At 41.8% G+C, this 14,581-nt stretch overlaps 1 long non-coding RNA gene across 1 annotated transcript in view; it reads right to left on the reverse strand.

The window, feature by feature from the left end:
- Window positions 1–14,136, reverse strand: part of LOC140849994 (uncharacterized) — a 40,637-nt gene extending 26,501 nt beyond the window's left edge. The window contains exon 1 of the long non-coding RNA XR_012132592.1: window positions 13,889–14,136. This is a non-coding gene — a long non-coding RNA (uncharacterized lncRNA). The remainder of the gene's footprint in view (window positions 1–13,888) is intronic.
- Between the last annotated feature and the right edge of the window lie 445 nt (window positions 14,137–14,581).

A 14,581-nucleotide genomic window follows, 5' to 3' on the forward strand; every position in this document is an offset into this window, starting at 1 on the left:
GAATCAAGAAACTTTTCTCTAGTGGTGGCACCACTTCCATCCCCATCATGTAGAAGGATTCCAATCCCTCCATATCCCTACTAACACATTATTATTCCTTTTTTATAATAGCCATGCTAACTGATGTGTGATTATATCTTTTGGTTTTCATGTATATTTCTCTGATGATTTGTCATGTTAAACATGTTTTCATGTGCATGTTGCCGATGCCCATTTTTATGTCTTTAAAGTAGCACCTATTCAAGTTTTTGGATCATTTTTCAATTCTTTTTTTCTACCGAGTTCTAGAAGTTTTTTATTTTGAATATAAACACCTCACCAGAGATATGATTCTCAAATATTTATTCCATTCTGTATGTTGCCTTTTCATTTGATTATTTCCTTTGCAGTATAGAACTTTTTAGTTTTATGCAGCCCCACTTGTTTATTTTTCCTTTTTGCTACTTAATCTTTTGGCATCTGACCCAAAGTGATCGTCAGATTCAGTGCTATCCCCATAAATATCTGAATGGCATTTTTTTTACAAAGCTAGAAAAAATCCTATGATTCATATGGAACCACAAAAGACCCAGAATAGCTAAACAATCAGAGAACAAGGTAGGAGGCATCACATTTCCTGATTTCTGACCAGACTACAAAGCTACAGTAATTAAATCAGCCTGGTACTGGCATGACAGACATACACCACAATAGAAGAGTGAGCACAGAAATAAGCAAATATGATCATCTGATTAAGGAGCCAAGGATAACAACAGGAAAAGGAGAGTCTCTTCAACAAACCATGTTGTGAAAACTGGATAATCACATGCAAAAGAATGACACTGGAGCCCCATCTCACAGCATATACAAAAATATACTCAAGTGGATTAAAGACTAAATGTTAAGACATGAAACTATGAAACTACAAGAAGAAAATAATAGAAGGAAACCTTCTTGACATTAGTCTTGGCAATTAATTCTTGAAACCCTTTTAATGAGGGCTTGGAGAGGCAGACCATTAAAGAGCTCCCATGCTCGCTCGCTCTCTATCATAACACACACACACATGGTTATTACATATATCAAAGATCTTTTACCATATCTGGAAGTTTAAAACCCTGTATTTACACATCCCCCAGCTTTAAAAGGAGCTGTTTCTGGCAGAAAGGTAGAGGAAAAACAACAACAACAAAAAAACAACAACAGGACCTGGAAACCTCAAGCTGGTCAGTGGAGCTGGAAGCTGAGGTAACCTCAGGGCTGTGCAGTCCTGACACGTGAAGTTAAGAGAACTGTGCCTGGGTCCTGGCCAGGGTGGGGGACAGGCATCCCTGTCCCTGTAACCAGTAGCTCCAGCCCAGCCCAGCAGTGACTGCAAAGGCAGTCACAAGAGGCCTTCCAGCAGCCGAGGAGAAGAGGGTGAGCAGCCTAGATAGAGTTCATCTCTCCCACCAAGCATGTTGGAGGGCCCTTCGGCAAGCAGTAACTACACAGCAGTGGGGGTGGACCAAGTCACCACCCAATTCAGGGAGAGGGAGAAGTGAATTTGTTTTGTTAACAAGCTCTAGGGTTTACCCAGAGGTATTTTGTAAAACACCAAGAAAACTACAAGAGCATTTTCTTTTTTTCTTTTAAAGCCTCTACACACCTCTTGTCAGAGAGGTCACATGATGAAGCCCAGAGGTAACCTGGCACCCGTGGGCACAGGCAAAGCTGGTCACTGCCCGAGCACCCTTTGCAGGAGTCACACTGGATTCCTCTGGGCTCTGGCCTTGCCCCTGCTGTTCCTCTTCAATGTGACCCACCTTTGTGCCTCAGATGAGGGGCCACCCCACCCTGCACCAGGCTCAAGCTACTCAGGCCCATAGCAACACCAGCTCCTTCTGCCTCCCCTCCTGCATCTTAGCTCAGGTGCAGGATGGAGCTAAACAGCTTCTGTACTGTATTGGTGAGGACGAGTCCAGGGAAGCAAGAATTCAGGGAAGAAGGCAGTAAAGGAGGAAAGAAAGAAAAGTAATAGGAGGGCATTTTATTGCAGTCTATTCCCTGGTCTGCAAACATGGATTCCTTAACAGCAAAACAATCATGCTGTCACACCCGTACATCTCATTTAGCATTTATACAACAGAACAATAGTACCAATGCAAATAGGCCTGGCATTTGGAGAGGCCAGTGTGTGTTGGGCACTGATTTACAGTGATAACTCATTTGACCTATAAAGTCATTACAAACAATTTTATATTGGTTCAGTTTGTCAACAGATCTTATCACCCATGTTTCTCCCAGTGATAAAACTCCAGTTTACAGGCTGCCCTGAAACCTTGACAGGTTGCAAAAGCAGAGATGGTCTTGTCAAACATAGTTTCTCTCTCTTGGGCATCTGGTATGCTTTGGCTAAGAGATACGTTATTCTCTTGGTCTGAGCCTCTCTCAAGGTAATAATAAAATGTGGGTTTCTCTATGTGCATAAGCCACTTATCCATTCCTTTACCATGAGCTATAATTTATTCCTCTCTCCATTTGCCATGTATCTTTATCCAGACTTTTCCACCTGTGAAGGGGGCATAAGGTATGCATACTGTGCTGGTCCAGATGGCTGGCACAATACCAGTCTCACAAGTGCCTCCCCTCAGTCCACTCACACTCACAGAAGGTAGGGTTACCCAGGAGTAGATCCAGCTGGCTGTCCTGGCCACTAGGCAGCACGGCTCTGCTGTCAGCCCTGACCTGGACACATGGGGTGAGGGCACAGTCCACCCCATCAGGCCCTTAAGAATTGTGGCATAAACATTTAGGCTATGGTTATACTTTCTTGCTTTTATAAATTTTCCCTGCTTGTGGCACCCGGAGAGGAAGCCCTGGACCTGGAACCACTGCATCAGGTAGGAAAAAAGGAAGTGGTAGTGACGTGGGGAAGAACTGTATGGTGGCACTAACATCCTCCCCCACCACAGCTTCCCCAGGACCACAGGAAAAGCAGAGGAATCTACCCTGTCCTAGCACCCCTCATGTTCAGTGTGAGCACACACTTCTGAAGGTGTGTAAGCCAACCCCCTCATGCCTTTCTCTCTCCTGGTTTTAGACAGCCAACGTTTAAACTGTCCATTCCAATTTCCTATTAAACCACTGCTCTGCAGATGGCATGCTAAGTGGTACATCCATCTGATGAGATGTCTCTTCGCCCACCATGGGACACCATGGGCTGTAAAGTGTGTCCCTTGGTCTGAGATGTAACTTGGTGGTTCAAACTGGTGCAGAATCTTGTTCTAATCCTTTAATGGTATCTTGAGCATTTGCATCTACAACTGCATATGCAGAGCCTAGTCCAACTAAGTGTCTCTTCTGCTCAGGACCCACGTATAGCCTCCAGGAGCTACTAGCATTGCTCCAGTGTAACCCACACTGGCCAGCTACGAGCAGGGCACGCCCCCGGGGAAATTTTCCGCACAGACAATTGTCTCCTTAGTTGTCAGAATAGTTCTTGTTGGCATTCTGTGCCTGGCAGGGTGCAAGAGGAGTATGTGCAGATTCATCCTGTGCACTGCTGCAGTTCCCCCATGTCCACTCATTTCAAGGACCGAGGTAGCCGCCTCAAAGGACAGTATCCGACAGGTCAACTTCCGCTCCTGGAAGGGGCACCTTCTAACGGGAATCTACATCTCCCACTTTAGTGAGCTCCTTAAATTCCCAGAGCAATTTCCATGTGGTTGCAGCTCACAAGAGCATTCCTTTCTTTCTTTTTTTTTTAAAGTAAGCTGCTATTTTATTTATTTGTTTGTTTGTTTGTTTTATTTTTTTATTTTGGTATCATTAATCTACAATTACATGAAGAACATTATGTTTACTAGGCTCCCCCCTTCACCAAGTACTCCCCTACAAACCCCTTCACAGTCACTGTCCATCTGCGTAGTAAGATGCTGTAAAATCACTACTTGTCTGCTCTGTGTTGCACAGCCCTCCCTGTGCCCACCACGCACTATACAAGCTAATTGCAATGCCCTCTTTCTTTTTCCCTGCCCTTCTCCCTCTCTTCCCACCCATCCTCCCCAGTCCCTTTCCCTTTGGTAACTGTTATTCCATTCTTGGGTTCTGTGAATCTGCTGCTGTTTTGTTCCTTCAGTTTTCCTTTGTTCTTATACTCCACATATGAGTGAGTATAAATCATTTGATACTTGTCTTTCTCCGCCTGGCTTACTTCACTGAGCATAATACCCTCTAGCTCCATCCATGTTGTTGCAAATGGTAGGATCTGTTTTTTTCTTATGGCTAAGTAATATTCCATTGTGTATATGTACCACATCTTCTTTATCCATTCATCTACTGATGGACATTTAGGTTGCTTCCATATCTTGGCTATTGTAAATAGTGCAGCGATAAACATAGGGGTGCATCTGTCTTTTTCAAACTGGAGTGCTGCATTCTTAGGGTAAATTCCTAGAAGTGGAATTCCTGGGTCAAATGGTATTCTATTTTGAGCATTGTGAGGAACCTCCATACTGCTTTCCACAACGATTGAACTAATTTACATTCCCACCAGCAGTGTAGGAGGGTTCCCCTTTCTCCACAACCTCACCAACATTTGTTGTTGTTTTGTTGTTTGTCTTTTTGATGATGGCGATCCTTACTGGTGTAAAGTGATATCTCATTGCAGTTTTAATTTGCATTTCTCTGATGATTAGTGATGTGGAGCATCTTTTCATGTGCCTGTTGGCCATCTGGATTTCTTCTTTAGAGAACTGTCTATTCAGCTCCTCTGCCCATTTTTTAATTGGATTATTTGCTTTTTGTTTGTTGAGGTGTGTGAGCTCTTTATATATTTTGGGTCTCAATCCTTTATCGGATCTGTCATTTATGAATATATTCTCCCATACTGTAGGATACCTTTTTGTTCTATTGATAGTATCCTTTGCTTTTTAGGTTGATATAGTCCCACTTGTTCATTTTTGACAAGGGTGTTCCTTTCTTAGTCATTTTCCATCGCTCATCTACTTCACCATACAACCAGGCCATTGGCTACAGCCCTTGAATCCATAAAATTCCCAACATTATGGGCATTCATCATTGTTCAATTCTTCCATGGCTGCAAGGAAAACAGCCTGCAGTTCAGCCCACTGAGCTGATTTACTCCTCCTTCCTCCCAACCAGAGTGTTGCCATCTGCAGTCTCAATGCAGCAGCTTTCCAAACAGGGTATCGCCCATTCCACCTGGAAATGCTACCTGCAAACCAAGCAGCTCTTTGTCGTTCAGCCGAGAGATGTTCCTATGGCACAGCCCATGCAGCAGTGGGTTCCAGCAGCTCATCAAGGGCTCCAGTGTCCATCTGAGAGGAAATGCAACTCATAGTATCATGGTATCGTGTGGGCCTCTAGCATTCCCCGGGCAGCCTGCTCCTGCACAAACCATTTCTGTTTGGTTACAGAACTCTTCTGGGTGCTGCCTTCCCTATTAGCATGTTTCTCTGACATCACCCATGACATTATGGGTATCTCAGGTTTCAAAATTATTTCATGTCCTCAGTCACAGAGACAGCCTCAATTAAGGCCCACGAGCATGCAATAATTGTCTCTCAAAGGGTGCATACCACACTGCAGCAACTGGGGATTTTCTGATCCAAAATCCCAACAGTCACACCTGGGAGGCACTCATGGGCTTAAGCCACAAGCTCCAGTGTGCAGGGGTGTGGGGGGCAGACACTTCCAAAGGCTACGGTCATAAGGGCCCAAAGGTGTCAAGGGTGTGACTGCCATTTCTAATTCTGACATAGCCTGCTTTTGTTCAGGACCCACTCACATACAGCCTTCTTTCATGCAGTCCCATAGACAGGAGCTAGCAATAGTCCCAGAAGTGGAATATGAGTCCTCCAAAACCCAAAAAACTAACCACATGCTGGGCTTCTTGTTTGGACCTAGGGTGGGGATCACAGTTTATTCTTAGTCACACTTGTGGAATATTCCAGGTGGCTCCTGCCCATGTTATTCCTCAGAATTTCACTGTTTGAGCAAGACCTTGGATCTTTACTGGATTTATTAACCAGCCCCATTTGGACATGTATGTCACTATTTCATTCAATTCAGTCCTAGCCTGCTCCTCTGTTTCTGTTATTATCATGATGTCATCACATAGGGCATTATTACACTCAAGCCCTGCACCAAGTCCAAATCCCTCCTGACCAAGTGGTGACAATAGCTGGTGAGTTCAGATAACCCTGTGGCAGCATGGCAGAAGGAAATGGATCCTTCCCACATGACGGCAAACTGTGGCCGACTCTTCAGAGACAGAGATGGAGAAGAAAGCATTTGCAAGGTCCATCACTGAGCACCAGCCTCCTTCAGCCTGCTGTCCTTTCTGTATGGCTGAGACCAGGTCTGAAACTGCAGAGGCTATGGGCAGTACAACTTTATTTAAACCTCCATTGTCTACTGTAGTCTCCACGAGCCATCCACCTTTTCCACAGGCCACCCAGAAGCACTGTACAGTGAATTCATGGGCACCAGCACCCAGCTTCCAGCATGTCACTCAAAGTGGTGATCTTTTTGTCCACCAGGTATTCTATACTGCTTCAAGTTAACCACCTGGGTAGCTCGGGCAGTTCTAGTGGTTCCCATTTAGCATGCCCAATTAAAACTAGCCAGAGGGTGGGCTCACATGCCCTCTGTTTTACTGTGCTAGGCAGGGGAAGCAATTCCCAGTCAGACACAATATCCACCCCAAATAATACATGCAGATACAGGGGATACAACCACCTCACACAACATCTCAAATACCCAATATTCATCCAAACTTTTCATCTCAATCCCATCAACCATTGCATTTCCATATCCTTATAATCTAAGCTTAGACCCCATAAGAATTCACCAATAGGTTTTGGAATCAGTGCATTGGGGCCCCTGCATCAAGAAGTCCCAGGGAAGATTCCCCTCCTCCCCCTGGCTGTTTTACCCATACACATGCAAAAGGCCTCAGGTCCCAGGCTGGGGGTGCAGCCGGAGGACCCTGGCCCATTTGTCAATCTTTAACTTGTTAACCTGCCTGACCACCACACCAGCGATCCATAATCAGGTTTCTCACTGTAATCTTGGCCTTCAGGCTTTTCAAATTCCTCCAAACTGGGTACACAGAGCAGTTTTGCGGCTGCTGTAATGTTGATAGCAGTGCAGCTGCTCCTTCATGTGAAGGGTGAGTGTGCAGATATCCTGGCATCAAAGGCTCCTCATCCCCTGCCTTTCATTCTTTCTCTTCAAAACCCACATATTTATGAGAGCCTGGGCCATTCTAACAAATCCCGGTACCTACCATAACACCAAATCTGTTTTCTCATACACATCATGGTACAAACTCCGTTTGAGTTTGCAGGCATGATTCCAACAAGGCACATGCTTGTGTGTGTGTGTGTGTGTGTGTGTGTGTGTGTGTGTGTGTGTATGTATGCAGGTTGCCTCGCACACACCAAGCAATTCTTAAACACCAGCAGAGTCTCTGAGAACTCAACAACTTTGAGGTTATCTGCCCAGAGACAGCACTAGAATCCCCAGGTTAAGGGCTCCATCCCACAAGACTCCCCACCAGCCCCAACTTCAGAAGCCTGTCCAAGGCCCCAGGCAGTTCCCTGTGCTGCTGAAGGACCAACTACAGATTTGAGGGTCCAATGAACTCCCACTTAGATTCAATTAATTTGCTAGAGCAGGTCACATAACTTATAACACATTTTCCACTTTAATAAAGGGTACTATAAAGGATACAAGTTAACAGACAAATAAAGAGGTACATAGGGCAAGCTCCCAAATAAAGGGGCTTCTACCCTTGTGGAGCTTGGAGCTTGGGGACTGGCTTTGTGGGAGATGGAATTCTTTGGTTCCACAGTGTGGAAGCTCTGACAGAGAAGCAGGATCCAAGGGAGAGAAATGTGCCCTTCTCATGGATTTTGCTGAGGGCTGCACTATCTGTATCATTGGCCATTGGCTGATTCAACTCTAGCCCCTATGACTGGGTCAGGTCCAAAAGTGTCTCATTAACATGACAAGAGACCTATTTGACCTTTAAGGCTCTGCAGTGATTTCAGGAAGTGTGGACGAGGACCAAATATATCTGGGAAATATATATTTGGGTGACTGAATGACCAAGTATATATTTCATATAACTCATTGTATCACAATACTCAAAACAATGTTCATTACTTACACTATGCTCACTGCAGTGCTAGGCCCTGGGGATAGAATCATGCAAGACCAGTCTTCAGCATGGAGAGACCACCAATGATAAGTAAGCAAACAGCTAAGTAAACAAGACAGACTCTCATTGTAACCAGTTACAGCAAGTCACTAAATAAGGCACTGAGATAGCAATTCATGAGGGGAGGGAGGACCAGGCTGAAGGAAGCCATTTCCAGGAGGTCGCACACAGGCCAAGACCAGACAGAGGACTTCAACAACACAATAAAAGGGTCATGTGTCATGATCAAGTGGGATTTACTCTGGGGATGCAAGGTTAGTTCAATATCCACAAATTAATCCATTTGACATGTCACATTAACAAAATGAAAGATAAAAATCATGATAATCTCAACAGATGTCAGAAAAATTGACAAAATTCAACATCCGCTCATAAAAATTCTAAACAAAGTGTGTAGAGAGAGAACACACCTAAACATAAAAACAGCCTATATGACACACCCACATATATCAGACTCCACAGTGTAAAGCTGAAAGCTTTTTCTCTAAGAATAGGAAGATGAGGATGCCCATTCTTGCCACTTTTGTTCAGCATTATATTCAAAGTCCCAGTGTTGGCAATTAGGAAAGGAAAATAAAAGATATCCAAACTGGAAAGGAAGTAGTATAAGTGTCACTATGTGCAGATGACTTGATACTATATACAGAAAACTCTAAAGTCTTCACTATAAAACTAATAGAACTAGTAAGTGAATTCAGTTGAGGTGTAGGATACAAAATGCAATATTCAAGTCTGTTGCATTTTTACACACTAATAATGAATTACAAGAAAGAGAAATTATGAAATCATTCCTACTTACAATTGCATCAAAAAGAACAAAATACCTAGGAATCAACTGAACCACAGAAGTAAAAGGACTAAATACTCAAAACCATAAAATATAGATGAAAGAAATTGAAAACTACACAAGTAAATGGAAAGATAAACTATCCTTATGGACTGGAAGAATTAATAGTTATAATGTCATACTACAAAAAGCAATCTACAGATTCAATGCAATCTCTATCAAAGTGCTAACAGCAAACAAAGCTACAACAATGTTATAAGCTACATTACCTATGCAATAATTTCATCCCTTGGACTTAATTACTTTATAATTTGATGTTTGTACCATGTTATCCCCTTTACCAATAAAAAAAGAATATAAAAAAAGAATAAAGGTTAGAACCCTGAAAAAAAACTACCAGATTTTTCACAGAACTAGAACAAATCATTCCCAAATTTGTGTGGAACTACAAAAGACCCCAAACAGCCAGAGCAATACTAAGAAACAAGTATTGTAGAAGTATTAGGCTCCCAGATTTCAAGGTATACTACAAACTATAGTAATAAAAACAATATGGTATTGGAACAAAAACAGACTCTAACATCAGTGGAATAAAATAGAGAGCCCAGAATTAAACCCACACTTAGATGGTCAGTTAAAAGGGAGGTAAAAATACATAATGAGAAAAAGTCTCTTCAGTAAACCATGTTGGTCATACTGGACAGCTACATGCAAAACATGGACCACTTCCCTAAAGAATATATACAAACAAATTCAAAGTGAATTAAAGACTTAAATGTAGGACCTGAAACATAAAATTTCCAGAAGGAAACATAGGCAGGAAGCTCTTTGACTCTGGCCTTGCCAATATTTTTTTGATCTCTCTCCTCAGTCAAGGACAACAAAGGCTAAAACAAACACATGGCACCTACATCAAACTAAAATGCTCTGTACAGAGAAGGAAACCATCAACCATACAGAAGAATAACTTACTGAATGGGAGATGTTCAAACACGACATATTCAATAAGGGGTTAACATCCAAAACATGTAAAGTACTCATGCAACTCACTATCAAAAAGACAATCCAATTTAAAAAATGCCCAGAGGACCTGAATAGGTATTTTTCCAAAAAAGACATACAGATGGCCAATAGACACATGCAAAGATTCTCAGTATCACTAACCATCAGGAAAATACAAATCAAAACCACAATGAGATCTCAATTCAAATGTTAGAATGGCAAGTTCAAATTGAAGACAAAGAATAACAACTATTGGCAAGGATGTGGAGAGGAGGAAACCCTCATACACTATTTTTGGGAACGTGAACTTGTGTATCCACTATGGAAAACGGTAAATGGGTTCCTCCAAAAATTAAAAATAATATAATACCATATAATCCAGCAATTCTGCATTAGGAATTTACCTAAGGAAAATGAAAATTCTTATCTGAAAAGACATATGTATCTCTATGTTCACTGCAGCATTATTTACAATAGCCAAGATACAGAAGCAGCCTAAATGTCCATAGATACATGAATGGATAAAGATGTGTGTGTGTGTGTGTGTGTGTGTGTGTGTCTCTCTCTCTCTCTCTCTCTCACACACACACACACACACACACACACACAGACCGCGGCATATTACTCAGCCATAAGAAAGAAAAAAGATCCTGCCATCCGGGCCGCCTTTGGAGCACGTGCCGTTGACAGGAGGTGTTGTGAACGGTACTTGCCGTCTGTGGCCTTCTTCCCTGGTAAAACATAACTAAGTAATCACAAGAGAAACATCAGGTTAAATCTAACTGGAGAAAAATTCTACAAAACTTATGGTGAAGACTCATGAAAATGGAAAAGATCATCCAAAACAAAGAATGTTTCAGAAACTCTAACAAAGAGTGTCCTAGGGAGACGAGATCACTAAATGTATTGAGGTATCCTGAGTGGGATCTTAGGGGAGAAAGGGCACAACTAGGGAAATCTGAGAAAAAGAATGGATGGTGGATGGTTACAATGCAGCAACACTGTTTCACTAAGTTGTAACAAGGAACTATAATGAGGTGGGATGGTAGTAAGAGGGGAAGTGGTCGGAGCAAACTGTGAAATCCTGCACTACCTTTGCAAATTTTCTGTAAATCTGAAACTGTCTTAAAAGAAAAATGTATTAAATAAAATTTTTCATATTTTAACACATAGTATTTCTAAACTACTAGAAATTACTATTAATTTTGATTGTCACCTAGTTCTACTCTTTTGTTTCTTAAAGATAGTATTTATGACACAGAGAAGTAAATAACTCAGGAAGATACATAATTTCCAAAAGACTATGTTACAGTTTTCATTTTCAGTGGATAATGCATGTGCATATTTACTTATTATGTATTATGCTACTTGGGAGGGTTTTTTAAGTTGTTTCACTGGTATAGCTGTGTGTGGGTCACTCTCAAAAAGTCATGTCATCATAAATGGATGTAGAGATTCAGATACTATGGTGTCTATTTCACCTTATGGTTGAACATTCAAAAGGCTGCTATAGAAACAAAAAATAAAATGCCTCAGTGTGACTGGCTCACATGTATCCCAAGAATACTTGTATATTTCAGCAGTAATGGAACAGAATAAAAATCTATAACTCAAATATTCAGATTACAACTATGAGAACAAAAGGTATGACTATTAAGAGATTCAATGCTTTGTCTTGATATTTTCTGATAAGAAAATGTCTAAAAAGTATTCAAACATCATGTCCCAGGTGATAGTGAGCAAACAGTGACAAAATCAAAGAATTAAAAGTGGCCGACTATACTGCAAGTGATGGTAGATGTTGCTATGCTGTGTGCCAGACATGATACTTAAGAGATCACACAGAATTATTCAAAGCTAAAACGCTGGTATGCTCCCCAATTTAGTGCAACTTGTATGTTGATAGAATTCCTTATAGCTAATGATGTAGGTAAAGATAAAAATTGATCTGTTCCTCTCTGCTTATAATTCAAAAGGAATATATAATGCACCTAAGAAATCAGGTTAGATCCAAAATACAACTGAATATAAAAAGCTAATACTTTTCATACGCTTCTGATAGCACAAGAGACGTAGCCCAGCATGAATACATCAGAGGACAAGGTATGTTCATGTAAGAACACTGCCATCACCACAGACGCTGTACTGACTGCACTGAAAGGAATGAGAACATGGACAGGGTGTACCTGCAGTAATTATTAGTAAATAGTAAAGGGATAATGCTGACAGAAAAACACTCATGGTCACAGTTATTACACACGAGCCACTATGGAGTTTGCACTAAAAGTCAGAAGCCATTACTCCTCTACTGTGTATGTCATCACATCCAATTTGTAACTTTTTCGGCTGATCATCTGAAGACACAAACTATGATAAGCTTAAAAACATTACACAACAGATAAACAGGTTTTGTGAATTGAGTCACCAGATGGGATATTTTCAGCTTTGTCCTAGAAAGTACTTTAAGTATACTTACAAATACCCAATGGTCATCAAGATCAAATGCATCAGACATCGCCCAATGCAATACATTGAACAGATACTAACAGTGTACAGGTAGGTAAGCACATGTGAATCAAGGGCACACATTTTTTAACTCAAATATTGTGAGTTGAAAATAATACGGAATCGAAAACCAAACTGGAAAATACACAATACCAACATCAGAAGCATCACAGGGCACAGGGACAGCACCTTTTTGCGCAGTTATCATGATGGGATGATACTGCGAACCAAGTGGAGGGTGTTAATGAGGCCCTCCAACAAAACATCCGGGCTTTATGTAAGGACGCCTACCTTTAGAAGGCCTCCCACCTTGCTTACAACTCAAGTGAGGAGGTAATTTTTATACTGGAGGAATGGAAAGCTTTTAACAGAACATGGGATTATACTTGGATTTAGAAATAAACATGAAGTACAGAAGTGACAAATGAAAAACCTCCCACTAAACATATCAATTCTTAATAGAAAGTGGATCATAATCAACAGCAAGACTACAGATACCATCATGTTATCACTTGAATGGAAACATACAAAATTCAACTAAATGCCATTAGATTTGCATTTTTAATAGGCAAAAAAATGCATGTGCAACGGATGTATCTCATTGTCACAAGCAGTCATGATCTTGGTTCTTCACTATTCTGCATGTTTACATTTTCGGTACTCCATTCTTACTGGTTTGCTGCAGTATGCAATGGTTGGTATTTTAAGAATAACCATTGGGTTTTCATCATCTCAATCAGAGAATATTATCTTTATTACACTAAAAAAAATTGGGTAGAAGCCTGGGTTCATCAGTTTTTAATAATACTAATCACACTGGAATCCAGGAAGAAATTTTCAATGATCCAGTACTTTTCAGTATTTCATGTTGTCACCGCATTATTAGAAAGATAAGAAGCATATTTTAACGACATTACAGATCACTTATCTTCTTTGAAAGCCAGGAAAGTGAAATTATAATGAATTCTGCATTTCAGAAACTTAGAATATTGAAGCTTAAGATAGTGTATTTTACTACAACCCCTCTTGGTCCATAGTTTTTCAAACACTTTCACATTATAGTAAATATCAACTATTAAAAATTAAGCAAGCCATGTACAGACTACTCAAATTTGCCTTTTCACTGAGGGTTCCGTATGTCCATGCCAGGGACACCCCATGCCCCGACCCTAAACAGCTGTAAGGTCCCAGTATCTTGTGTGTCCACTACGCGGCTGTCCCTGTGTTTCCCTCCCTCTGAACCTTTGCAGGGATTTCTCCCACAAAACCATCCTCAGTCATTAATGAACCCGACAGCACCCTGGGAGTCTGACCCACTGAGCCCCTTCCCTACAGAACCTGCCAGAAAACAGAAAAACTTTCACCTGCAGTGAAAGTCTCCTTACCTGAAGACTTAGAGTCAGCCACGGGGGATGGCACAGAAGGGAAGGCTCTGGTCTGCAGCTGAAGGTCAAATGCCTGGAGAAGCAGCGGCCCAGCCTCCTCCTCTACATTCGGGGCACAAAGAGGGTGTGCTCCTCACGGGGACCCTGCCGCACGCTGTCCCGTCCTGGAGCCAAGGCCCTGGAGGCGCCTCCGCACTGGGTCCTTCTGGAAGGAAGAGTAAGCCGTGAAGGAAGGCGCATGCGCTCTACCTGCCTCACAAAGACTGGGTTTTTGCTACCTCTCCTGCAAACAGGGGAAACAGCAGGACTTAAGACATCACTCTGGCGCCCCCTGCCGGTAGTCAAGGTCAGCGCAGGATTATAGAAAAAAACAGAACCACCTCTTCTAAAACACCCTTTCAGCAACTAGCAAAACTTGCAGTCAACACACAAAGTGTGAGTTCTATGAACCCTCATCAACATCCAGGCAGGAAGTTTTTTAGAATCCAAAACAGTGTATGTAATGAAAATACTGATGCCAAAAAATGACGACAGTGCTGATCAAATATTACTACTACCACTGCTGCTAATGAAAAAAACAAAGTGAGCAACGTGAGAGGTTAGAGCGCATACTCCCATATTCAGTCAACACCTGTGCCCTGAGTACTCAGGTGCACCAGGGCAGGAAGAACCAACAAGGTCCCAGAGGGAGGT

This window comes from Manis javanica, chromosome 6, assembly GCF_040802235.1.
Source record: "Manis javanica isolate MJ-LG chromosome 6, MJ_LKY, whole genome shotgun sequence".
Classification (NCBI taxonomy): domain Eukaryota; kingdom Metazoa; phylum Chordata; class Mammalia; order Pholidota; family Manidae; genus Manis; species Manis javanica.